Below are 27,693 nucleotides of genomic sequence, written 5' to 3'. Positions count from 1 at the left end.
TTGAGAAAACAATGACAGAAGCTAATGTTTATTTTTAGTGATGGTAAATCCTAGCGTTTGTTATACGCTTGTGTTTACCATCACTTTAGGGAACGTTTCTGGGTTCCTTTTTATGTTTAAATCATTTTTATTGTTAACAAAACAAAACAAAAAAAAAGGGGTGAAAGCATAGGAGAACATACGGCATTACAACTAGCCGAAAAATACAAAAATATAAAGACAGGATATGACATTAGTTATGTATTTCGTAGAACAGTACCTCTAAACAGGAGGTATGTTAGATATGTTCATATCGCCCCCATCCTCTTATATCTATATATACCTAGAATCATACAAAATATTTTTTGAGGGTGGATAAATCATCCTGTAGTTGGAAGAGAAAGAAATAAGGGAAAAACAAAGAAGGGGAAGAGAAAGATCAAAGGAGATAGCGATTGCTTGTGGTACCCTTTGTCAGTGAGGGCCGTAGGTAAACTGTATATTGTAGCTCAGGTGTACCTATCTAGCGGTTGGATGCCTGAGAATGAGTTATTGTCTGTAAGGGAGGGTGGTTGAAGCCATTTCTATAGTTCCAGTAAAACCAGATTTCATCGTTCGTGTCTTTGCTATCTAGTGACCATGCAGCCAAATCGTACATGCTACATGTGTGTTGAATTTTGTTCTTAATTTCTTGCCATGTTGGTGTGCCCACCTTCCAATATTTAGCTATGCAGGTTCTCACCACCGTACATAGTATTCTAATGAAAGTGTTAATTGGTCTATTGAAGTAAGGCAGCCGCTCATGGAGTAGTGCCTGTGTCCTGTCAATTTGTATTTGTTCATCTAACAGATAACTAATTAGGTTGGATAGTGACTGCCATATAATCTGAACCTCTAGACAGTCCCAAATCATGTGACGGTATGTGCCTATTTCTCCGCATCCTCTATAGCATAACCTAGAGTCAGATTGTGTCATATGTGCTGTCCTGAGGGGCGTTAGGTACCATCTGAATATCGTCTTCAAGGCATTTTCTCTAAGGTCTGCGCTCAGTAAGCCGTTAGTGGCTGTTGCAAAAGTCATGAACCATTGTTCTGGTTCTAGTCTAATGTCTAGGTCTGCTTCCCATCTATGCATGAGAGGTGTTTTAGCCTTGGTCCTCGATTTTTGTATATCTAGGTATATTCTAGAGATAGATTGCTTTGGTCTGTTTGTGGAGCTACAAATATTTTCTAGGGTAAGTTTCCCTCTGGTTTGTACTGATTGCATAAAGGTATGTATTGACGATGATAGTTGGAGGTATAAATACCAGTGCAAAGGATCAGGGGATAATTTGTCTTTTAATTGGGCGTGGGTCATCACTCTATTTTGTACTAAGAAGTCTGCCACCCGATACAGTCCCTTATTTTCCCATTTATTGATTACTCTTTGTAGATCTTTATGGAGGATGTATCTAATGGGTCTCAGTATTGAATCTAGTGGGCACATCTCTCTTTTATGCGCTAGTTCTGACCATAGAATTTGGGTGTGAAAGATAAATAGGAGCGCCTATGGCTTAGGTACAGTCAGGGATCGCACTCTGGGTGGGTTATGTACTGAAATTGATTATTTATTATAATATCCAAACATTAAACATAAAACAAAGATATGGAATTAAAACCTCATAAAAACATATAGCCTAGTACAAAGGGTACTACTTAGTTACATCAGTTCCTTATTAAGAATCACTCACATACAAAAATATGCAAAAATATAAGGCAGGGTTTGTATCCTCTATTGCAACAAGGTTATTATACCAAACTGTAGACCTTCACAACAACCAGACACAACGACTGGTCGATGCTAATAAGCACTGTATGTGTCAATACGAATTCACACCATATATGTGTATGTGCGTGAACAAGAGACAGTGACAGTCTATAATAGTCTAATATGTCAGAGTATTAAAAACGGTGATCTAATATGTAAAAGTGGTGATATAAAACGTGTAAAAATGGTGTTATTTAAAAAATAAATCACATTGAAAAAGGATCAGAGACTCTGAAAAAAGTTTTAAAAATAAAGTGAGACAAAACCGGTTTGTCAAAAATGTGAATAAGGTAGCAAGGTGATATGAAAAAATACAATGACCAAAATGTGCAATAAGGTGATCAATGTTGTACAAAAAGGTGTTCCTGTGCTTGACTCCTGATAAACAATAGTGTCTGACTCAAATAGATTGCTAACAATAGACAAATCCAATGTTGACCTGTCAATATAGCTTATGCAATATTAATACATAAAAACATAAAAAAACATATCTAAAAAACAAATGACAATTCCTAAAAGTCCTAAAATATTGTCCAGTTAATAGTCCAATATTGTTGGTCCACAATGGTAGGGGACTGGAGGGAGAAAAAAACCCAATTAACTTTGAATTGTATCCTGATCCAGAGTCCTAATACTTGCTGGATGAATCTGAAATCAAAAACAGAAAAAATACCTCACATAAAGGGCCTTTAGGGTAAAGTCCAAATGGTATCAAACTTACCCCCAAAGCCAAGATTCCTGGTACTGGTGTAGCCTGACAAACCTCTATGCGTTTCGGCCCTGCAGCGGGGCCTTTTTCAAGATAATATGAGGCTAAAATAAACTGAACTTATATAGCTGATATGGGGGAGTGGCTTGGTCAAATTGCTCCAAATGTTGCTGCCGGCGGGAAAAATTTACCGCCAAAAAGCTGTCCTCGTGATCAATCTATTAAACCGGATATCCGCTATGCCCCATACTTCCGGTTGCGTCACTTCCGGTTGTCCCGGTCAATTTCCGGTTTTTATATTTCCGGCGGACGCTATGCCATCTTTGTTATGGGCAAATATGGGCAGGTTATGGGCGGGCATTTTCGATGATTTGGAAGTTATTCTTATTTCGCTGGCATTATAATTATAAGTTTGCCAGCTAAGGGAAAAGGGGGACTAATGGTGGCTATATAGAAAACTGTAAAAAAATAAATATAAAAATATATAAAAATACTAAAATATAAAAATATAAAAAATAAAAATATACAAAAGGAAGATGGGATTAGATTTTAGGCTCATAAGTACCAGGATAAACATATTTGCAACTGGTATACTTGGACTTATACATAGAATTAAGTAATCAATATCAGCATCTGAAGCGACATCTAAAACAACACAAATAGGAACATTGGGGGTTCCCTCTAATTCCTAACATCCGCTTGATTCTATACAATCTTGGTTGTTGTAATGTAAGGGGAATGGTTGATGTCATTGTAAGATAAGACCATAGACAATTGGATTACAATACAGATTTTCATATTCACGGAATTTCTTAACACCAGGATGACCCCTTGCTATTCTATTATGAAATACTAAATAATTCAATGAAATCGCTGGAGAATCATTACTACGATTATATTGCATCCTATTAAATACAGTTGTGAATTCGGTTTTATTTATACAGCAAACGTGGGGTTTCATCAGACATCATAATAATTTATGTAGCTGTTGCCCAAACTATGTGTAATGGGGGGTTTCTATATAATATAATAATGATGGTTTTGGGGGGAATTTTCCGGTATATTGGGATATCTAATAGGAATCGGTCTAGATGGGTATCTTATTTAATTTTGAAATAGATGTACTATTTCAAAGTTAGCATTGTGTCCTTTCGGGTAGATGCAGTCCAAGTTGAATATCCACTTGGATTCTATCTTCAACATCTTGCTTTCCATGTTTCCACCCCTCCAATCCCTATTTACCTTACAGATCCCCATAAACTTGAAACTTTTGTTACTTCCCCCATGTATTTCTTCAAAGTGTTTGTAAAGAGGCAAATCTGTTTTTCCCCATTTAATCTGCAGTAAATGCTCCCGGATTCTATCCTTCAATTTCCTAGTGGTCTGTCCCACGTATTGCAGGCCACAGCCGCATTCTATTAGATATACTACGAATTTGTCTGTACATCTGATGGTTTGTTTGACTTGGAATACTTCATTATTTATTTTGGATCTAAAGCAATTGTTCTTAATGCCATGTTGACATGCTTTACATAGGTGGCATGGATAAAAGCCATAGAGTTTCTTGGCTGTTATCCCTGAGGTGTTAGCCAGATTTGTATTACACTTAGGGATACTTGGAGCCAATATTGACTTTAGATTCTCCGCTTTTCTGTAGATGAAGTAGGGTCGTTCAGTTAGATGTTCCCCTATGATGTCATCGTCCTTGAGAAGGTGCCAGTGTCTTTTCACTATGTCTTCCATTACCTTTTTCCTCTCATTGTATTGGGTGATAAATGGGATCTTTAGGTCTTCCTCTGGTGTCGCATGTTTCTTGTCTTTATATCCTAGGAGACTTTCTCTTTTCAAGTCCTTTACATCTTGTATAGTCTTGTCTATATATGCTTCGTCATAACCTCTTGCGAGGAACCTGTCTTTGAGTGTTTGGGACTGTTTGGACCAAGATTCTTCAGTTGAACAGTTCTTTTTAATCCTCATGAGCTGTCCTTTTGGGATATTGGATATCCAATAGCTGGGCGCGAACCTGATCCCCATAGCCGTAATCTTCTCTGGGGTTCAGGCATACTTTCATCTTTGTCCAGATAGTTTCTGATGGATTCCAAGCCGATGAAGGCTTGGAATCCATCAGAAACTATCTGGACAAAGATGAAAGTATGCCTGAACCCCAGAGAAGATTCATTCTAGATGGAATAGATTACATCTTGAGGCACAACTATTTCTGTTGGGATGGGGTCTTCTATCGACAGGTATGTGGGACGGCTATGGGGACCAGGTTCGCGCCCAGCTACGCCAATCTCTATATGGGCAGATGGGAAACCATATTTTGGGATTCCTGCCCGGCGAGCGCGGACCTGGTCCTCTACAAAAGATTCATAGACGACCTTCTAATCATCTGGAAAGGCAATAGAGAAGACCTGGAACATACATTAGGGGTAATGAATAAGAATCAGTCCAATTTGAAGTTTACGAACACCATTAGCAAAGATCACATCGTCTTCCTAGATCTGGATATCAGAGTCGAAAATGGAAGAATTGAGACCTCAACACACTTCAAGGAGGTCGATTCAAATAACTACATTCACCAGTCGAGCTGTCACCACAGAAAATGGATATCCAATATCCCAAAAGGACAGCTCATGAGGATTAAAAAGAACTGTTCAACTGAAGAATCTTGGTCCAAACAGTCCCAAACACTCAAAGACAGGTTCCTCGCAAGAGGTTATGACGAAGCATATATAGACAAGACTATACAAGATGTAAAGGACTTGAAAAGAGAAAGTCTCCTAGGATATAAAGACAAGAAACATGCGACACCAGAGGAAGACCTAAAGATCCCATTTATCACCCAATACAATGAGAGGAAAAAGGTAATGGAAGACATAGTGAAAAGACACTGGCACCTTCTCAAGGACGATGACATCATAGGGGAACATCTAACTGAACGACCCTACTTCATCTACAGAAAAGCGGAGAATCTAAAGTCAATATTGGCTCCAAGTATCCCTAAGTGTAATACAAATCTGGCTAACACCTCAGGGATAACAGCCAAGAAACTCTATGGCTTTTATCCATGCCACCTATGTAAAGCATGTCAACATGGCATTAAGAACAATTGCTTTAGATCCAAAATAAATAATGAAGTATTCCAAGTCAAACAAACCATCAGATGTACAGACAAATTCGTAGTATATCTAATAGAATGCGGCTGTGGCCTGCAATACGTGGGACAGACCACTAGGAAATTGAAGGATAGAATCCGGGAGCATTTACTGCAGATTAAATGGGGAAAAACAGATTTGCCTCTTTACAAACACTTTAAAGAAATACATGGGGGAAGTAACAAAAGTTTCAAGTTTATGGGGATCTGTAAGGTAAATAGGGATTGGAGGGGTGGAAACATGGAAAGCAAGATGTTGAAGATAGAATCCAAGTGGATATTCAACTTGGACTGCATCTACCCGAAAGGACACAATGCTAACTTTGAAATAGTACATCTATTTCAAAATTAAATAAGATACCCATCTAGACCGATTCCTATTAGATATCCCAATATACCGGAAAATTCCCCCAAAAACCATCATTATTATATTATATAGAAACCCCCCATTACACATAGTTTGGGCAACAGCTACATAAATTATTATGATGTCTGATGAAACCCCACGTTTGCTGTATAAATAAAACCGAATTCACAACTGTATTTAATAGGATGCAATATAATCGTAGTAATGATTCTCCAGCGATTTCATTGAATTATTTAGTATTTCATAATAGAATAGCAAGGGGTCATCCTGGTGTTAAGAAATTCCGTGAATATGAAAATCTGTATTGTAATCCAATTGTCTATGGTCTTATCTTACGTTGACATCAACCATTCCCCTTACATTACAACAACCAAGATTGTATAGAATCAAGCGGATGTTAGGAATTAGAGGGAACCCCCAATGTTCCTATTTGTGTTGTTTTAGATGTCGCTTCAGATGCTGATATTGATTACTTAATTCTATGTATAAGTCCAAGTATACCAGTTGCAAATATGTTTATCCTGGTACTTATGAGCCTAAAATCTAATCCCATCTTCCTTTTGTATATTTTTATTTTTTATATTTTTATATTTTAGTATTTTTATATATTTTTATATTTATTTTTTTACAGTTTTCTATATAGCCACCATTAGTCCCCCTTTTCCCTTAGCTGGCAAACTTATAATTATAATGCCAGCGAAATAAGAATAACTTCCAAATCATCGAAAATGCCCGCCCATAACCTGCCCATATTTGCCCATAACAAAGATGGCATAGCGTCCGCCGGAAATATAAAAACCGGAAATTGACCGGGACAACCGGAAGTGACGCAACCGGAAGTATGGGGCATAGCGGATATCCGGTTTAATAGATTGATCACGAGGACAGCTTTTTGGCGGTAAATTTTTCCCGCCGGCAGCAACATTTGGAGCAATTTGACCAAGCCACTCCCCCATATCAGCTATATAAGTTCAGTTTATTTTAGCCTCATATTATCTTGAAAAAGGCCCCGCTGCAGGGCCGAAACGCATAGAGGTTTGTCAGGCTACACCAGTACCAGGAATCTTGGCTTTGGGGGTAAGTTTGATACCATTTGGACTTTACCCTAAAGGCCCTTTATGTGAGGTATTTTTTCTGTTTTTGATTTCAGATTCATCCAGCAAGTATTAGGACTCTGGATCAGGATACAATTCAAAGTTAATTGGGTTTTTTTCTCCCTCCAGTCCCCTACCAGTGTGGACCAACAATATTGGACTATTAACTGGACAATATTTTAGGACTTTTAGGAATTGTCATTTGTTTTTTAGATATGTTTTTTTATGTTTTTATGTATTAATATTGCATAAGCTATATTGACAGGTCAACATTGGATTTGTCTATTGTTAGCAATCTATTTGAGTCAGACACTATTGTTTATCAGGAGTCAAGCACAGGAACACCTTTTTGTACAACATTGATCACCTTATTGCACATTTTGGTCATTGTATTTTTTCATATCACCTTGCTACCTTATTCACATTTTTGACAAACCGGTTTTGTCTCACTTTATTTTTAAAACTTTTTTCAGAGTCTCTGATCATTTTTCAATGTGATTTATTTTTTAAATAACACCATTTTTACACGTTTTATATCACCACTTTTACATATTAGATCACCGTTTTTAATACTCTGACATATTAGACTATTATAGACTGTCACTGTCTCTTGTTCACGCACATACACATATATGGTGTGAATTCGTATTGACACATACAGTGCTTATTAGCATCGACCAGTCGTTGTGTCTGGTTGTTGTGAAGGTCTACAGTTTGGTATAATAACCTTGTTGCAATAGAGGATACAAACCCTGCCTTATATTTTTGCATATTTTTGTATGTGAGTGATTCTTAATAAGGAACTGATGTAACTAAGTAGTACCCTTTGTACTAGGCTATATGTTTTTATGAGGTTTTAATTCCATATCTTTGTTTTATGTTTAATGTTTGGATATTATAATAAATAATCAATTTCAGTACATAACCCACCCAGAGTGCGATCCCTGACTGTACCTAAGCCATAGGCGCTCCTATTTATCTTTCACAGTTATCTTCACCAGACCTAATAGGGGGTCTTCCTAATAGTGTAGCCGGTACATAGTCATAGGCGCTGTTTGCCCTCCAACTGTTTTTCTCATAGAATTTGGGTGGTCTCGCTTGTGATTGATTGGTATTGTTTTGCCACGCGTGTGTTGTCTCTGTGTTCCCATAATATGGCGTCTGACCCACCCCCACCTCTCATGTCTGATTCTAGCTGTATCCAAAGAGCTTCATCTCTGGCTCTAAGTATTAAGGCATCCTGGGCTAATCTAGCAGCTTTAAAGTATTCGATTAAGTTGGGGACCCCCAAACCACCCAAGCTTCTATGTTTTGTCATGGTACTCCCCGCTACTCTAGCAAGTTTTTTACCACGAATAAATGATAAGATCTCTGATTGAAGTTACTCCAGGTCAGGGTATAGAATGCGTATGGGTAAAGCTCTGAAGAGATAGAGCAGACGGGGCAGCACCGTCATCTTTACCGCCGATATCCTCCCAATCCAGGAGAAGTTATGCTTCTTCCATGTCTGTAGGTCCTTTCTGATAGATTTGTACAGGGGTAAATAGTTGGCCTTGTAGAACTGCTGTGTCTGTGCCGTCACTCCCATCCCCAAATATTTCATGGGTCGTTTAGATTCTCTTAACTCAAAGTTTATTTCAATTAGTTTCTTTGTATGAGGTGGGATCCCTATTGGTATCATTTCACACTTGTCAGTGTTGATGCGATAGCCAGAGATCAGTGAGAACTCTCCCAATGTTTCATACAGGTTGGGTAGTGAGAACATAGGTCTGGTAAAGGTGAGTAGTATGTCATCCGCGAAGAGACTAATTTTATACTCCGTATTTCCCACTCTAACTCCTGCTATGCCAGGGTTCGCCCGTATCTTAGCTGCCAGGGGTTCGATGCACAGCACGAACAGCAAGGGGGACAATGGACACCCCTGCCTGGTCCCATTCAGAATTGGGAACGGTTTAGATCTATACACATTAGAGGACACAAGGGCCGACGGGTTAGTGTATATGGCTTTGATGGCGTCAATAAAGGGGCCCTCAAAGTTCATTTGAGTCAGTGTTTTAGTCATGTACCTCCAGTCTACCCTATCAAACGCCTTCTCCGCATCCAACGAGAGGAGCAGAGAAGGCGTCCGTGTTTCGCTGAGGTGATGGACCGTGTCTACAATTCGCCTTACATTGTCTGGGGCTTCTCTGTCTCTAATGAATCCTACTTGGTCTTTATGTATCAGTTTGGGTAATATGGTTGCCAACCTATTGGCTAATATCTTAGTAAAAAAATTTATATCCTGATTAATCAGGGAGATGGGGCAGTAACTAGGACATTTTTTGGGTCTTTGCCTGGTTTGGGCATAACTATAATTTTTGCTTGAAGCAACTCAGTGGGAATTGGGTGCCCTTGCATAATGTGATTGCAGAATTTGGTCAGGTGAGGGATAAGTTCCTTTCTGAATAGTTTGTAGTATTCCCCTGGGAAACCATCTGGTCCTGTGGCCTTTCCTGGTTTTAGAGCTTTTATCGCCAATACAACTTCTAGCGTTGAAATGGGTTCATTCAGCATCTTTTTGTCATCCTCTGTTATTTTAACTAGTGAGGGGGTTTCTAAAAAGCTACGTGTAAGATTCTCTATCTTTGGGCTGTGTGTTACTTTGCGGCCGTCATAAAGCTCCGCGTAAAAGTCTCCAAAGGCATCAACTATTTCTTGGGGATGAGTTGTGGTTGTGCCATCAGGTTTTTCAATGAGTGGGATATTAGCCGTCTTATATTTTTCTCTAAGTTTATGAGCCAAGAATTTGTCGGGCTTGTTAGCATATATAAAGTACTGTGATTTTAATTTCATTTTAGCTCTGTTAGCCTGGGAGTTCAGCATCTTAGCCAACGAGTCTCTTTTATTTTGCAAGTTATGTAGTGTGGTGGGGTTCCCCGTTAATCTGTGTTGTCTTTCTAGATGCGCTATGTCCTCGTGTGTTTGCAACAAGTCTCGTCTCGTCTTTCTATTATGGATAGTTTTTTCTTTGATGAGTATGCCCCTAAGTACAGATTTGTGCGCTGCCCATACACAGGTCGGATTATCAGTGGTGTCTGTATTAATGTTCCAAAATTCCGTCAAATGTTGCAAAGTGGAGGAATGAATGTGTGGGTGTTTATGTAAGGTTGAGTCGTATGTCCAGGATCTGGACCTATTTGGGTCCACCAGTCCAGTCATCCTGAGAATTACAACGGAGTGGTCCGACCACACACAGGGACAAATGTTAGAAGAGCGGAGTGTCGGTTGTATGATTTGACTGGTGAAGACATAATCGAGTCGGGAATATGTATTATGGGCCCGCCGAGTAAAAGGTTGTTTCACTGGTGTCGCCATTTAAAATGTACCAGGAGTCAATCAGTGAGTGTGAGCTGAGTGAAGCCTGAATGTTTCGTATTATGCTGTCTCGCCTCAGTTGTCTGTTCGATGTCTTCCCTGACCCCTGTGTACCTCGTGGTGAGATGGGAATGTTAAAATCTCCCGCCAAAATTATCCTAACTTGTGACCACTGTGTAATGAGTTGCGATATATTCGCAAAGAATATATGTTGTTGTTCATTGGGCGCATAAACATTACACAAGACAACGTCTACATTGTCCAACTGTCCCTTTAAGATTAGGTATCTACCCTCAACATCTGCAGTAGTGGATTCATGTACGTAGTTAACCGAGGAGTGGATGAGAATCGAAACCCCTCTCTTTTTCGTCTTGGCAGTCGCATGGAAATGTGTGGGGAAACTTTTAGTCCAATAGTAGGGGAGTTGGGGTGTAACAAAATGTGTTTCTTGTAGAAATAGTATCTTGGCCTTGAGCATAGAGTATTGTTTAAAGGCTAGTCTTCTCTTAGTGTCAGTGTTGAGGCCCCGTACATTATGTGTGGCTATAGTCAACTCACCGGCCATTTATGTGTTGTTTGTGAAAAGTCAGCTTACCTTGTCTTCGTGTGACCCCTCTAGGCCTACCACCCTCCAGAGTTTCATACCATTCTAGTGCGGGCTTCAAGTCCACCCTCGTGGTTATCCTTAATAGTAAAGGCCTCTCCCATTCGACATCTTGAAACATATGAAAAAACATATAACAACAGTACAACATGGCTGCACTCTGGGCCCAATAATCCGGACCTCCAACCTTTACTACTGCAAGAAAGAGTAAGGGGGAAGAAAGAGATAGAATAAGAAAAACAGAGCAAAACATATTAAGAAATCGCTTAAAGTACAATAACAATAAGTTTTTGCTAATTGGGGGTGTCAGTTCAGCAGCATCGAGTTATACGTAGCTGGGTAAAAAAAAAGTCCCATGACAAGAGGATAATAAATGTGAGCAAAGTCTTGCTCTAAGGTATCATGTGTCCCTACAGTCTCAGAGCTGATCATTCAAGAAAAGGAAAGCCGGTCCTTCTGTGTGTTTTTAGTTTCACAAGCTATGTTGATATTAGAGAAAGTGTCCTTTTAGAGCTTGTAGTACCCTGTCTAGCTCTACTTCTTCTTGTAGCGGCTGTTACAGAGACTGTCATGGGAGACTTCTATGTCCCTAAATGTGTCCCAAAAAAGGAGTTTTCAGATTTTTTGCTTCTTCTTGGTCGATTTAGACCATTGTGGTTTAGAAATCTGGTCTGCTGGTTTCGTTAGTCGCTGTAGGGGGGCAGGAGGTGACAATTTTGGAGTTTCTAGGCCTAGAATTTGACAGACCTCCGGAATATCTGATGGTTCTTTGAGGGTAATTGTTCTAGAGTCCTTATTAATGTACAGGGCAAAGGGAAAACCCCATTTGTATAATATTTGATGTTTCCTTAATAGCTGTGTCAGCGGTCTGAGAGCTCCTCTACGTTGAAGGGTTCTGACACTCAGGTCCTGGTAGAACTGTATCACGTTCCCTTGAAATTTCAGTGTGGGGTTCTTGCATGCTCCCTGTAAAATGTTGTCTTTATCTTGGAATAGCGCCATTTTGATGATTATATCCCTGGGGGGCATACCCTCTTTGGGCTTGGGCTTGAGGGCTCTGTGGGCTCTTTCAATTCCCATATTGAAGTCTCCTGTCCCCGCCGTCACCTGGTGAAACAATTGCGCCATATAGGAGAGGAGGTCTTTGTTAAGGATACTTTCTGGGACTCCTTTCAGCCTTATATTGTTCCTCCTGCTCCTATTTTCTAGATCTTCGAGTTTTTCATGAATCTCGATTAACTCTTGATGGTGGGAGGCTACGGACTGGGTAACATTAGTAATGTCTTCTACTAGGGTGTCTGTGTGTTCCTCTAGTGTGTCCATCCGGCCTCCAAGTTCAGCAATGTCTGATTTGATTTCAGATAAGCTATTGGTCATTGCCGTATGCATGTTATCTATTTTATTCCAGAGTTTTTCGAAGTTGGCTGTTATGTCCTGTTTAGAGACTAAGCCCTTCAGATCTGCTTTGGTCACTGGGGTGGTATCTTCATTTGTGTCAGCATGTTCTATATCTGACGGTTCCTGGTCCCCCTCTTCCAATTCATCTGTTGTGCTTGGTTTGGAGTTTATAGTTGCTTTAAAATAGGCATTAACTGTGGATGGTTTAGTTATTTTGTCGCCTTTTATTAATCTTCTGGCTGACATTGTTAAGGAGGTCAAAAAAATAGACTATACAGGCTAAATAAACCTGATAGTCTTAAAGAAACTATAAATATAACCTTTATTAGTTTTATTTATAAAAAAGACAGCATAAGTTGTGTGTGTATGCTACCCTGGAGAGAGTTAAAAACACACTCTCTGTTGATTGTATGATACTTAGCTTGTATGATATTACTAATATAGAATACTAGGTAACCTAGTTGTGAAACCAAGTTTTGTTTTATATCTGTATATTTATCTATCTAAGGACTGTATGGCCTAATCTCTGGCCAGTCCCTTAGATTTAACCCGGTGGGTTTTCTTATATAATATACTTATTGTGCTTTAACTTTTTGGTCTTTATAGATAGATAGGCTTTTAAGGCATTATGGACATCAATGTTAAGCTATGTAACCAGTATACCTTGGGCTTATACCAATGTTTATACTTGTAATGAAATATCTGTGGTGACTGGGAAGTCTGGAGGATTACCTATATGTCAGTCTATATATTGTATCACCAACGCTGGATTTTTAAGTTAAATTAGCAAATATGACTGATATAGATTGAATTCAATATGATTGTGCACATACTATTGCATTAAGGAATAGGCTCAGATTACAGCTAGTGGTAATTTAAGGCAGTCTGAGTCTTATGGTACTTGACATTATGTTGTCAAAATAAATGTTGTTATAGCATCTTAATAGATTCTGGGAATTTTCATCCAGTCTGGAGCTATGTTTCAAATGACTATACAGACTAAGCCTTCATATTTGTGCTTGCAACCACTTGCAGAAATTTATTTTCTGTCACACTGTTTTTGTAGTTTGGTAATGCTGCCTGTAAGCTTTACTACTTATAAGATCGTCTAAGATATTATTAAGACAATATTGTCTTGGAATCTACTCCTTAAGTTTTATATTACCCTCACATTACCGTGTTGTATTATGCAGGTGCAGCGGTTAGCCCTTAATTAAACATAGAGTAAATAGTAATAGCTACTGCTTAGGCCTGTGAGAATCAGACTTGTGTTTGCTATCACTCTGTTTTGACTACAGTAGGATTGCAGCGTTGATAAATTAGAGCTTGTAATAGTATGACACTATGTATATAATTATTTAAATTATCGTAGTAATGCCACCTATAGTAGTGTACGATATTTTGGAGATAATTATTGTCTTAGAACTAATCCCCCAGATATTATATTACCCACACGTTATCATATTATGTTATGCAAGTGCAGCGGTTACCCATTTTTGTATATACTGGGATGAAATGCTAATAGTTTCTGCTAAAGCCTATAAAAAGCCACAGGTTACTTAGTACGAATTAACTATGGAAAGTTTTTTTAAAACTAAGATATTCTATCTATTAATACAACATGAGAGGCAGTTAAAAAATAGCGAGGACCCCTGACGCAGCGTTTCACTAACGCATCCTCAGAGGGGTTACCCGGGCCGGCACACTTCCGGAAGTATATAGTCTTCTAATGTCCCACCTCTGAAGTCTGATTGGACAGGGACTATTGTTGCTATTAGTGGAGCTTATGTCAATCATAGAATTAGTTCTGTCCCGGAGGTTGCTATGGAGACGGCGTGTAACCACCATGGTTACTGGATAACAACACCATATTTTTTGGGATAATAAATACAGCAGCATTTAACAGTGCCTTATTCACTTCGTCCTGATTTTCATTTATCTTTATTAAAGTATATGTTCATATAGTTACTTATAGGGAGAAAAAACGAAAGTGTTTGTTTAAATGTAACACCTTTAATGTATGCGTATATAGATACTTTTTAAGATTTGTAATATTCTTATTTCATTGTTTAATAATGCAGTGATATACGAGTGAGAGGTGAAATGAAAATAAATATAAAACTTAAGAACTAAAAACACGTGTTAAATAGTGAATGGTGCTTAATATGAAAAGATAAAATTAAAATTAGGATGATTTAAAAATCAATAAAACGGATAAGGGTTTCGAGTTGATTTAGTGATAAGAGTCTAAGATCCAGCTCAAGTGGGAATTCTTTTTATTTGTGCATGATGAGCAGTTGGCTGAATATAAACCAACTGTTGAATCGTGTTGTGATAACTCAATATTTAAATGTGATATATTGAGGTGTTAAATTTACTCTTGGACGAAGAAATTATTACTTAGAAATCAAATTACAGTGCTACACAGTGAAGAAATTTGGTGATACCAATTTTTTAAAAATGGAACCATGAAGGTGATTAAGTGTGAATAGATGTTACAATCTAAATTTTAATTATTGTATCCCATTGATTGTAAAGAATCATACATGTTCAAGGTATGACATTCTGTAAATGTTATCTCTCAGACCATTTAGTGTTGTTTGATCACTATATTCATTTTTATATTTTATTATTCCAGATAGACATGATAGTTGTTGTTATCGTTGAGTCCATGAGGCTTGACACTGTTCAATAGGTGTATCCATCTACACTCCATTTTAAGTAGTATTTGCTCTAGGTTACCTCCTCTAATGCCTAGAGTTGCTTTCTGTAATACTGAAAATTTAAGCAAGGACTCATTGCTGTTATGTTTGTGATAAAAGTGCCTAGCTACACTTGTTATTTGTTTGTTTTTCTCCATGTCCTTATGAGCATTTTTAATATTCCTGCTATGTTCCATTATCCTTGTCCTCACTTGACGTGTCGTCATTCCGACATAGAACAGCTTGCATGGACATTGAAGGACATATATAACACCTGTTGTGGTGCAAGAGAAGTGATCAGCTAGTATATGTTTATTTTCATATTTGTCGACAATGTCCTTGATTTTCAGTACCTTGGGACATGTACTGCATGTCCCACATGGGAACATGCCTTTTGATTAACTTGTTTTTTTGGGCATGTGGATATAATGACTTTTAACCAGTGTGTCTTTTAGGTTTTTAGGTCTTTTATATCCTATTGAAACTTTATCCCCGATCTGAGTTGATAGTAGGGGGTCATTCTGTAAGATATGCCAGTGATCATTTATTATCGTTGTTATCTGTTTTATTTGAGGGTTGTAGGTAGTAATTAGTCTTGGTTTATTGTCCTGTTTTTTCTGACGTGGTTGTAAAAGCTTTTGTCTGTCTTGCTGCAATGCCTTAGTTTTAGCTTTTTTTATTGACCTTTTACTATAGCCTCTTTCTTGTAGCCTGTTAGATAATTTAGAGGCTTCTTGCCTAAATGTACTCAAATCGGAACAATTCCTCCTCAGCCTTGTGAATTCCCCTTTAGGGATAGCCTTGAGAGTACAGGGGGCATGGGCACTGGTATGGTACAGTAGTGTATTGGTTGCTGTTTGTTTTCTGTATATACAAACAGCAACCAATACACTACTGTACCATACCAGTGCCCATGCCCCCTGTACTCTCAAGGCTATCCCTAAAGGGGAATTCACAAGGCTGAGGAGGAATTGTTCCGATTTGAGTACATTTAGGCAAGAAGCCTCTAAATTATCTAACAGGCTACAAGAAAGAGGCTATAGTAAAAGGTCAATAAAAAAAGCTAAAACTGAGGCATTGCAGCAAGACAGACAAAAGCTTTTACAACCACGTCAGAAAAAACAGGACAATAAACCAAGACTAATTACGACCTACAACCCTCAAATAAAACAGATAACAACGATAATAAATGATCACTGGCATATCTTACAGAATGACCCCCTACTATCAACTCAGATCGGGGATAAAGTTTCAATAGGATATAAAAGACCTAAAAACCTAAAAGACACACTGGTTAAAAGTCATTATATCCACATGCCCAAAAAAACAAGTCAATCAAAAGGCATGTTCCCATGTGGGACATGCAGTACATGTCCCAAGGTACTGAAAATCAAGGACATTGTCGACAAATATGAAAATAAACATATACTAGCTGATCACTTCTCTTGCACCACAACAGGTGTTATATATGTCCTTCAATGTCCATGCAAGCTGTTCTATGTCGGAATGACGACACGTCAAGTGAGGACAAGGATAATGGAACATAGCAGGAATATTAAAAATGCTCATAAGGACATGGAGAAAAACAAACAAATAACAAGTGTAGCTAGGCACTTTTATCACAAACATAACAGCAATGAGTCCTTGCTTAAATTTTCAGTATTACAGAAAGCAACTCTAGGCATTAGAGGAGGTAACCTAGAGCAAATACTACTTAAAATGGAGTGTAGATGGATACACCTATTGAACAGTGTCAAACCTCATGGACTCAACGATAACAACAACTATCATGTCTATCTGGAATAATAAAATATAAAAATGAATATAGTGATCAAACAACACTAAATGGTCTGAGAGATAACATTTACAGAATGTCATACCTTGAACATGTATGATTCTTTACAATCAATGGGATACAATAATTAAAATTTAGATTGTAACATCTATTCACACTTAATCACCTTCATGGTTCCATTTTTAAAAAATTGGTATCACCAAATTTCTTCACTGTGTAGCACTGTAATTTGATTTCTAAGTAATAATTTCTTCGTCCAAGAGTAAATTTAACACCTCAATATATCACATTTAAATATTGAGTTATCACAACACGATTCAACAGTTGGTTTATATTCAGCCAACTGCTCATCATGCACAAATAAAAAGAATTCCCACTTGAGCTGGATCTTAGACTCTTATCACTAAATCAACTCGAAACCCTTATCCGTTTTATTGATTTTTAAATCATCCTAATTTTAATTTTATCTTTTCATATTAAGCACCATTCACTATTTAACACGTGTTTTTAGTTCTTAAGTTTTATATTTATTTTCATTTCACCTCTCACTCGTATATCACTGCATTATTAAACAATGAAATAAGAATATTACAAATCTTAAAAAGTATCTATATACGCATACATTAAAGGTGTTACATTTAAACAAACACTTTCGTTTTTTCTCCCTATAAGTAACTATATGAACATATACTTTAATAAAGATAAATGAAAATCAGGACGAAGTGAATAAGGCACTGTTAAATGCTGCTGTATTTATTATCCCAAAAAATATGGTGTTGTTATCCAGTAACCATGGTGGTTACACGCCGTCTCCATAGCAACCTCCGGGACAGAACTAATTCTATGATTGACATAAGCTCCACTAATAGCAACAATAGTCCCTGTCCAATCAGACTTCAGAGGTGGGACATTAGAAGACTATATACTTCCGGAAGTGTGCCGGCCCGGGTAACCCCTCTGAGGATGCGTTAGTGAAACGCTGCGTCAGGGGTCCTCGCTATTTTTTAACTGCCTCTCATGTTGTATTAATAGATAGAATATCTTAGTTTTAAAAAAACTTTCCATAGTTAATTCGTACTAAGTAACCTGTGGCTTTTTATAGGCTTTAGCAGAAACTATTAGCATTTCATCCCAGTATATACAAAAATGGGTAACCGCTGCACTTGCATAACATAATATGATAACGTGTGGGTAATATAATATCTGGGGGATTAGTTCTAAGACAATAATTATCTCCAAAATATCGTACACTACTATAGGTGGCATTACTACGATAATTTAAATAATTATATACATAGTGTCATACTATTACAAGCTCTAATTTATCAACGCTGCAATCCTACTGTAGTCAAAACAGAGTGATAGCAAACACAAGTCTGATTCTCACAGGCCTAAGCAGTAGCTATTACTATTTACTCTATGTTTAATTAAGGGCTAACCGCTGCACCTGCATAATACAACACGGTAATGTGAAGGTAATATAAAACTTAAGGAGTAGATTCCAAGACAATATTGTCTTAATAATATCTTAGACGATCTTATAAGTAGTAAAGCTTACAGGCAGCATTACCAAACTACAAAAACAGTGTGACAGATAATAAATGTCTGCAAATGGTTGCAAGCACAAATATGAAGGCTTAGTCTGTATAGTCATTTGAAACATAGCTCCAGACTGGATGAAAATTCCCAGAATCTATTAAGATGCTATAACAACATTTATTTTGACAACATAATGTCAAGTACCATAAGACTCAGACTGCCTTAAATTACCACTAGCTGTAATCTGAGCCTATTCCTTAATGCAATAGTATGTGCACAATCATATTGAATTCAATCTATATCAGTCATATTTGCTAATTTAACTTAAAAATCCAGCGTTGGTGATACAATATATAGACTGACATATAGGTAATCCTCCAGACTTCCCAGTCACCACAGATATTTCATTACAAGTATAAACATTGGTATAAGCCCAAGGTATACTGGTTACATAGCTTAACATTGATGTCCATAATGCCTTAAAAGCCTATCTATCTATAAAGACCAAAAAGTTAAAGCACAATAAGTATATTATATAAGAAAACCCACCGGGTTAAATCTAAGGGACTGGCCAGAGATTAGGCCATACAGTCCTTAGATAGATAAATATACAGATATAAAACAAAACTTGGTTTCACAACTAGGTTACCTAGTATTCTATATTAGTAATATCATACAAGCTAAGTATCATACAATCAACAGAGAGTGTGTTTTTAACTCTCTCCAGGGTAGCATACACACACAACTTATGCTGTCTTTTTTATAAATAAAACTAATAAAGGTTATATTTTAAGTTGATGACACAAATTCCTTTTCAATCACAAGTTCCAGTAATCTACCGAAGTAATTTCTATAATTCACTTTTCACAGTGCAATAAAAGCATTTCTTTAAGACTATCAGGTTTATTTAGCCTGTATAGTCTATTTTTTTGAATTCAGTATTTCATATGCTTATGCACTGCTCCTTAAGTGTTCAGATATAACTCTTATAATTGCATTATTTAAAGCAAAAAGTAAAGATAAGAAACAAAACACTTAGGCAGATAATTCAAATTTAAAAAATAAAGGTTCAAAATTCCTTCCTTAAAAATTGTTAAGGAGGTGTTTATTGCAACTTCTGTTAGTGATATAACAGGTAGCCCACAGATTAGTGGGTCAGTATTTTTTGTGGGTTTGGGTATGAAGGCCTATTGGTGGAGTTCTGGATGTGTTTTGTAGTAGGAGTCTCTCCCAGTTCCTCTATGTAAATTGTCAGAGTAGCTGGTGTTAGGTAGTGTTCATGATCTGGCTATCTAGCTGAGTAACTGCAAGCCCCCAGATGGGTCTGCTGTTCTCTGTCCCTTTTTATAGAAAATGTGGTGCTTTTTGTGGGATCTCTGTTTTTCTTATATTTTTGAGGCAGCCGTTTTTTTTTTCCACTCACTCTCTTGAGCCCTTTTTATGACTGTATCATAGCACCTGTCAGCCCTGTAATATTATATTTCGTTTGGGAGTCCCTTGCCTGTCTGCAGTGTTATTTTGTGACCCCTGGCTCCCCTTTTTGTGTCTCTCAGCACATTAGATGTTGTTTACCTGGCGGGAGGTCCCGCTCACAGTTTCAGTGCGCTGCGATCGTCGGCGCCATCTTGGATTTCTCCTTGCTGCTGTATGAGCGCGGTGTTACTTGTCTCCCTCAGACCTCCGCTGCTGTTCTGTCCCTCCGATGGCCCCCACTACTCCTCTGTGGCTGCTTGTCACTGCCGATGACCTCCGGTGCTGCTGTGTAAGTGCTCTTTGGTTGTCCGGTGTCACCCGGTGCAGCCGGTGCTTCTGTGCTGTTGTGAGGCCTTTCTAGGATCTTGTTCCCTGCACTCCTCCGTATGTAGATACATTTTTTAAAGTAGCCAGAGCGACCAGGTTAGGGTATAGGGTGTTACTCCTTATTTTGGGGTGATTGAGTAATGTCTGGGGCTACATGGATGTCATTTGCTCGATGTGCTGAACAGAGCTCACTAACTATGCTGCCATTTTTCAGCTTGGTCAGGCCACGCCCCACCCCTGGGTTCCTTTTTAATAGTACTTCAATGTATTTTTTCATTGATACGACAATAAATGTTACATTTTATGTAATTGTGTAGTGAATACAAATTTCTTCTGGTATGATTTCCAATATTGAAAAGGCATGACTGATATTAATAACCAAGGCCAAAATCCTATGGGACACTTGTACAACAATATTAGAGAATCGGAGAAAAATAATTACACGGTCACTAGCGGGCGCTCAATATCAAAGTGTACAATAGAAAGATGTAGATAAAAAAAAAAAATTCTAAACAAAAATTTTACTTTTATACAGTGTGCAATCTAAATAGATAATGGACCCTCATAAAATAAATAATAATAATAATAATGAAGCCCAGAGAAGACATCAATTCAACTACAGCGTATCTGTAGGCAGGTTACTTAATGAATAAACCAAAAAATATCTTCAAAGTCCAAATATAGACTGTGATATAGCTGGTCTCTGGACTACTGGGTATAGATTAAATACTTTGAAAGTCTGTAATCTGCACAGGCTGCACTCTCCCTAAACTATTAGTTATATTGTAGCTAGTTTAGGGTTTATTTTACAGGTAAGTATTTACTTTTAAATAGGAATAATTTAGGTACTGATAGGAATTTTTATTTAGATTTATTTTAATTATATTTAAGTTAGGGGGTGTTAGGGTTAGACTTAGGTTTAGGGGTTAATAAATTTAGTATAGTGGCAGCGATGTTGGGGGTGGCAGATTAGGGGTTAATAAATGTAGGTAGGTGGCGGCGATGTTAGGGGCGGCAGATTAGGGGTTAATAATATTTAACTAGTGTTTGCGAGGCGGGAGTGCAGCGGTTTAGGGGTTAATATGTTTATTATAGAGGCGGCAATGTCCGGAGCGGCAGATTAGGGGTTAATAATTTTATTTTAGTGTTTGCGATGTGGGAGGGCCTTGGTTTAGCGGTTAATAGGTAGTTTATGGGTGTTAGTGTACTTTTTAACACTTTAGTTATGAGTTTTATGCTACAGCTTTGTAGCGTAAAACTCATAACTACTGACTTTAGATTGCGTTATGAATCTTCGGGATAGGCTGTACCGCTCACTTTTTTGCCTCCCAGAAAAAGCTTGTAATACCGGCGCTATGGAAGTCCCATTGAAAAAAGACTTTACGCAAATTGCGTAAGTTCATTTGCGGTACGGCCAAAAAAGTGTGCGGTGCCCCTAAACCTGCAAGACTCGTAATACCAGCGGGAGAAAAAAAGCAAGCATTATGAGCCTTAACGCTGCTTTTTCACTCATACCGCAAAACTCGTAATCTAGCCGTTAATTTGCTTCCCTTTTAGATATTTTAGATAAATGACACATTTGTACTTTAGGACACGTTGGATATCGATTTGGGACACATAATTTCTGTTCACCACCATTACAAGTGAGATCTCATATTACAAACACCTTAGACGGTATCACTATTAAGGGCTGTCCCCCAGTAGAGTACACCTACATCAATTCTATTTTTAACATATATGTTTATTTAATATGTGTTGTTTATATTAGTGTGCTTTCTAATTTTGTTTGTTTGTCAACTCATGGATCCATGATTTTACTATTTTTATTGTCATTTTAAGTGTAATTTTATATCTGGATTTAATGTTATCTGAATAAATACCACTATCTGTATTTTCACCACGTCACCTTAGCCTTAGATTTAGGCGCTCACTTCACTCATATTCAAGAGGCTATAAGTAACACACTCCTAATAGGGGGCGCTAGAGATGAAAAACAACCTGTAAAATAATAACAATATATGTGAATGATATGCTGTATGAGTGCTTAAGATTAAATGTGAGTACCCTGTATGAGGGGTCTTTTTGTGCCCTCATTTAGTTTGCTATTGATACACACAGACACCTCTTTTTTGTCTCTCTACTTCACGTATTCCCTGATAGAAGTCAATAGTCAATAGAGAAAAAAAAAGTGGAAAAAGAAAACCCCACTCTCGCGCAAACCGGATCGCATATTCTCATGTGTGCTAACTCGACATGAAAATACGAATAATTCACATTCCAATGTTCTTCACATTGCAGAATATGCTCTATTTATTCATAAATACATAGTTAGCTGATGGCATTTTGGTACAATATATATCTATACATATATATAAATATATATATATATATATATATATATATACATGATTATATAGAAATATAGATATATACAGATACTGTATATATAGGAATATCTATAAATACATAGAACATATTTTGCTAAATACAGAACATAGGCATGTTTAATATTTACAGTAAATAAATAGTTAAAACCTTTATTAAAAATGAATATTGCATAAATATGTTTTTTTCATGTTTTCATCTACTTAACTGCAAAGGGCTCCAAATTACACAGATATATTTTTATTTATTTCATATTTATAGCAAAAGGAACTAATTTCAAGTTAGAAAATAAAATGTTCTTGCTATATTTGTCTTTCAAATTTAGGCATCCTAATAATCTTTAAGTATCTATTGATTGCAGTTAATGCTGTGAAGTGGCCCGTCTTGACTTTACAGCACATTGCAATATTCAACTCACTGCAAAGTTGCACAATACAGCAATTTATGTGATTTACCATTTTCTTAATTGCACATTTTTACATTACAGTGAACAAGCTGTACAAGATAAATTGGATTTATGAAATACTGAAGCTACTGGCTGGAGGTCAGATAATTATTGAAGTCATAATAATTTGTTTTATTGAAATATACAAAATGCAAGTCAAGACAGAAAGCTTGATGTAAATGATCAAATATATTGATTTTTTTTTAGCTTAAATACTAATTAGTTATCATAAATTGCATGCTCCAGGGCTTAAATGAAAATGTGTTTTATAATTTATGGACTCTTCAATGAAAAACATAAAATTGACATTATTTCCATCTAAAGGGGAGGAGAGTCCACGGCTTCATTCATTACTTTTGGGAATACAGAACTTGGCCACCAGGAGGAGGCAAAAAAAAAAAAACAGCCAAAGGCTTAAATACCTACCCCACTCCCCTCACCCTCCAGTCATTCTTTACCTTTTGTCACAGGAGGATGGCAGAGAAGTGCTGAAGATTTGGAGTAGTCTCTTATGGAGGATAGTACTCTTCAGAATGGGACCAGAGTTTTAAGTAGTCCTGTCAGCCTCTCAGTGAGAGCCTGGGTGAAAGTTAGAATCCGGAGATGCAGGGAGAGTCTTTCTGCGAAACCATCCTGACTCATATTAACAGCTCCACAAGCAATCAATGTTGACGAGTTTCGCTGCCTGCTTTCTGCACTCAAGTCCATGTAAGGAGCGATGCTTCTACCTGTCACACTTGAAGGGCCGTGTTCCTGTTCCACGACATAGATTCTGGTAAGATTGTTGAATTTTTTTATACATAATGATAACAAAAACAGCAAAGCAAGATCTATATGGCTTGTAAAATCCCTTTATTCAGCAAATATGGGAATCATAGACTTCAAAACACACAACGTTTCGGGGTAATCCCCTTAATCATGTGATACATACTAACACAACCCCACCTCCTCTTATACTCTCTTCAATTAGTGATGCCATTATTTAATTGGTTTCAATTTTAACCCTTAGTTATTCACATTAAGCTAAATACTTCATTTACCATATTTTGAATATTTTACTCCATTAGAGGGCGATAAAGTATATACAAAAAATTACATTTGTAAAAACAAAGAAAACTACACTATATAAATATACATAATCTTACCTATGTTACAATCAAAACATGTGAGAACAGATACAAAATAGCACCATCGTTCATATTACATGTCAACCATTTTATCCAAAATAAATGCAAACTGCCTAATAGAAAACAGACCAATTAATTTCTCTATTAAGCCCATTGAGTTCCATAGTATCCAATTTATATATCCAAAAGACCTCTCATTGTTTTGGCAATTTTTCCCTACACCCTCCTAGTCTAGGGGTTTTCAATCACCTGGAAACAGAGTTGGTTAACCTGATGACACTCTTTCAGAAAATGTGCAGCTACTGGGCAGTTAGTAATCCACAGCAGATATTACTCTTATGCTCATTCATGCGGTCTCTGACCCGCCTGGTGGTCTCTTCCACATAGCCACGCCCACAAGGGCATTTTATTAGATAAACAACATAAGAAGAGTTACAAGTGTAGTACCCGTTATGTTGAAACTTACGACCCGTTAAAGGATGAAGGAAAGTTTTGAGGTAATCCCATTAATCATGTGATACATATTAATACAACCCCAAAGGATGAAGGAAATGAGGACCCTTAATAACTGACCCACAGTTCACACATCCCAAACATGGGAAACAGCCCAGGTTTTTTTTGGCAATAAAGTTTTGTCTGGATAATTTGCCAGGTCCAATGTCTGCCCTAATTAAACTGTCTTTGAGATTACCACTTCTCTTATAGGCTGGCATTGGCAAATTGGCAAATTCTTCAATACCAACAATACAATCACTAATAAGATGCCAATGTTACCCTATAAACTTCTGTACATTGGCACTGTGATTAGAGAATTCAGTCACAAACACTAGTCTTTTGGGTTTAACCATATAAACTTTGGGTAATCTAAGTGTTTCCTTTGGCAGTATCTCTAGATCTTAAATTATGTCATTAATCAGTGTTCTTTGGTATCCCCTTTCAATGAACCTATTACCCATTTCAGACAGTTTAATTAGGGCAGAGATTGGACCTGGCAAATTATCCAGACAAACCTTTATTGCCAAAAAAAAACCTGGGCTGTTTCCCATGTTTGGGATGTGTGAACTGTGGGTCAGTTATTAAGGGTCCTCATTTCACGCATCCTTTGGGGTTGTATTAATATGTATCACATGATTAATGGGATTACCCCAAAACTTTGTGTGTTTTGAAGTCTATGATTCCCATATTTTCTGAATAAAAGTGATTTTACAAGTCATATGGATCTTGCTTTGCTGTTTTGGATACATGTTGTGAGTTTGGCAGTAGCTCACTAAGTCCTTGGCTGATTTGGAGAGTGCTGGATTGGCATCTGTTTGTTTGTTTATACATAATGATAACACAGAAGACATATACCCAGTGTGACGCCTTTTATCTTGTGGAATCCAGGGTTAATATTCCTGGTAGGGGGATTATTGAACGGGGGGGTTTATACATGATATTGTTTATTGTGTTATTGCTGTGTTATGTGTTAGATGAGGCTCTGGCAACAGTGGAACTTTTAGGTTGACTTCCGGGAGTATTTGCGGGGCTGGTTTTGGCATGTTTTCTCCTTAGTGCAGGGGCGGTCCTGCAAGGCATTCCATGTGACCGGATGTGGCGGTCTCGACTTCCTCTGTTGATTAGCGGCGCAGGAGACAAAGCGGTTTCTGTAGTCCAGGTCATAGGAGGTGGTGAGTACCCCGGCCTTTGGAGGTATAAAGGTGCCTATTTATTAATCTAATCTATTCCATAATAAAAGCTCAAGCTATGGAGGACTCTGATGCGTTAGAGGGTACTCCCTCTTTAACAAAGTCTCATTCCTGTGTTTATTGTTGGGAGGTTCTTGTAGATCAGCCTGCTCAACTATGTTCCACATGCCTACATAAAGTTGCAACATCCAGAAGTAAAGTGATGTCTAGTACTACTGAGCCGTCCACCTCTGAGGGTTCCCTCCCGTGAGGTGCGTTCCCTGCTTTCATCTCCGAGTGCACATGCAGTGCCCCAGGCCCCAACCATTACTCCTACGGGAGAGATTCGTTGGCCATCCGATTTTGCGAATCAACTGCAAACGGCGGTATCGAAAGTGATTAATGCCTTACCATGTTCTGCTAAGCGTAAGCGTAGGGTGTTTCATGGTGGCCCGGCCAGGGGTTGTCTATGCCTTTGGAAATACCAGCGGCATTATACGATGACGAGGCCCACTCCAACTCTTCGGAGGAGGTCCCTTCGGTGTCGCAGCCCATGTCATCTCAACCTCCGACTGCAGAGGAGCCTGACTTTAGGATAAAGAATTTACACTTTTTGCTGAAGCAAGTGCTTGCTACTCTGGAGGTTCCGGAGCCGAAGTTTCCGGAGGAACCTTCGATTCCTAAGCATAATAAGGTATACAAAGACAGGGTGGTGCCTCAGACCTTCCCGGTTCCTGTTAAGATGGCTAATATTATTAAGAATGAAAAGGAGCAATTAGGTTCTTTCTTTTCCCCTTCTTCTTCCTTTAAGAAACTGTTCCCCGTTCCAGACTCTCAGCTCGAACTGTGGTGGACTGTCCCTAAGGTGGATGGTGCCATTTCCACGTTTGCGAAGCGGACAACTATCCCTTTTGAGGATCGTTTAAAGAGCCCATGGCTAAAAAGTTGGAAAACATGTTAAGGAAAATGTTTCAACACATGGGATTTGTCTTTCAACCGGCAGCGGCTGTAGCCACTGTTGACGGAGCTGCAACATATTGGTGTGAATCCCTGTGTGATATGTTCGAGAGGGAGACTTCCATTAACGAGATACAGGATAAGAATAAGGCGTTGAAGGTTGCCAATTCTTTTATTTGTGATGCCAATATGCAAATTATTTGCCTGAACGCAAAGGGTTCAAGATTCTCCATTTTAGCTTGCAGGGCTCTGTGGCTAAAGTCTTGGTCTGTGGACATGACCTCTAAGTCGAGGCTGTTGTCCCTGCCTTTTCAAGGAAAGATTCTGTTTGGTCCAGGATTGGATTAGATCATATCCACGGTTACGGGAGGCAAGGGAGCTTTCCTACTGCAGGATAAGAAGGCTAAGCCTAAAGGATCTACTTTTCATCCCTTTTGTGCAGACAAGGCCCAGCGCCAACAGCCCGTCACAAAAGCGGATCAGTCCAAGGGAACTTGGAAGCCTGCTCAGTCTTGGAACAGGTCCAAGAAGAACAAAAAACCAGTTGGGACAAAATTGGCATGAAGGGGTGGCCCCTGACTGGTCTCCGGACCAAGTAGGGGGCAGATTGTCTCTCTGGGTTGCTGGGTTGCTGGATGTTCAGGACCCTAGGGTTCTGGAGTTTGTTGCCCAGGGTTACAGGATAGGGTTCAGGTCCCAACTGCCCAGGGGCAGATTCCTCCTGTCAAACCTGTCTTCAAGACCGGAAAAGAGAGAGGCCTTTCTAGAATGTGTGAGGGATCTATCCTCTCTAGGTGTTATCGTACCAGT

This window comes from Bombina bombina, chromosome 4 (assembly GCF_027579735.1).
Source record: "Bombina bombina isolate aBomBom1 chromosome 4, aBomBom1.pri, whole genome shotgun sequence".
In the NCBI taxonomy this organism is placed as follows: domain Eukaryota; kingdom Metazoa; phylum Chordata; class Amphibia; order Anura; family Bombinatoridae; genus Bombina; species Bombina bombina.
This window is presented reverse-complemented; position numbering follows the sequence as displayed.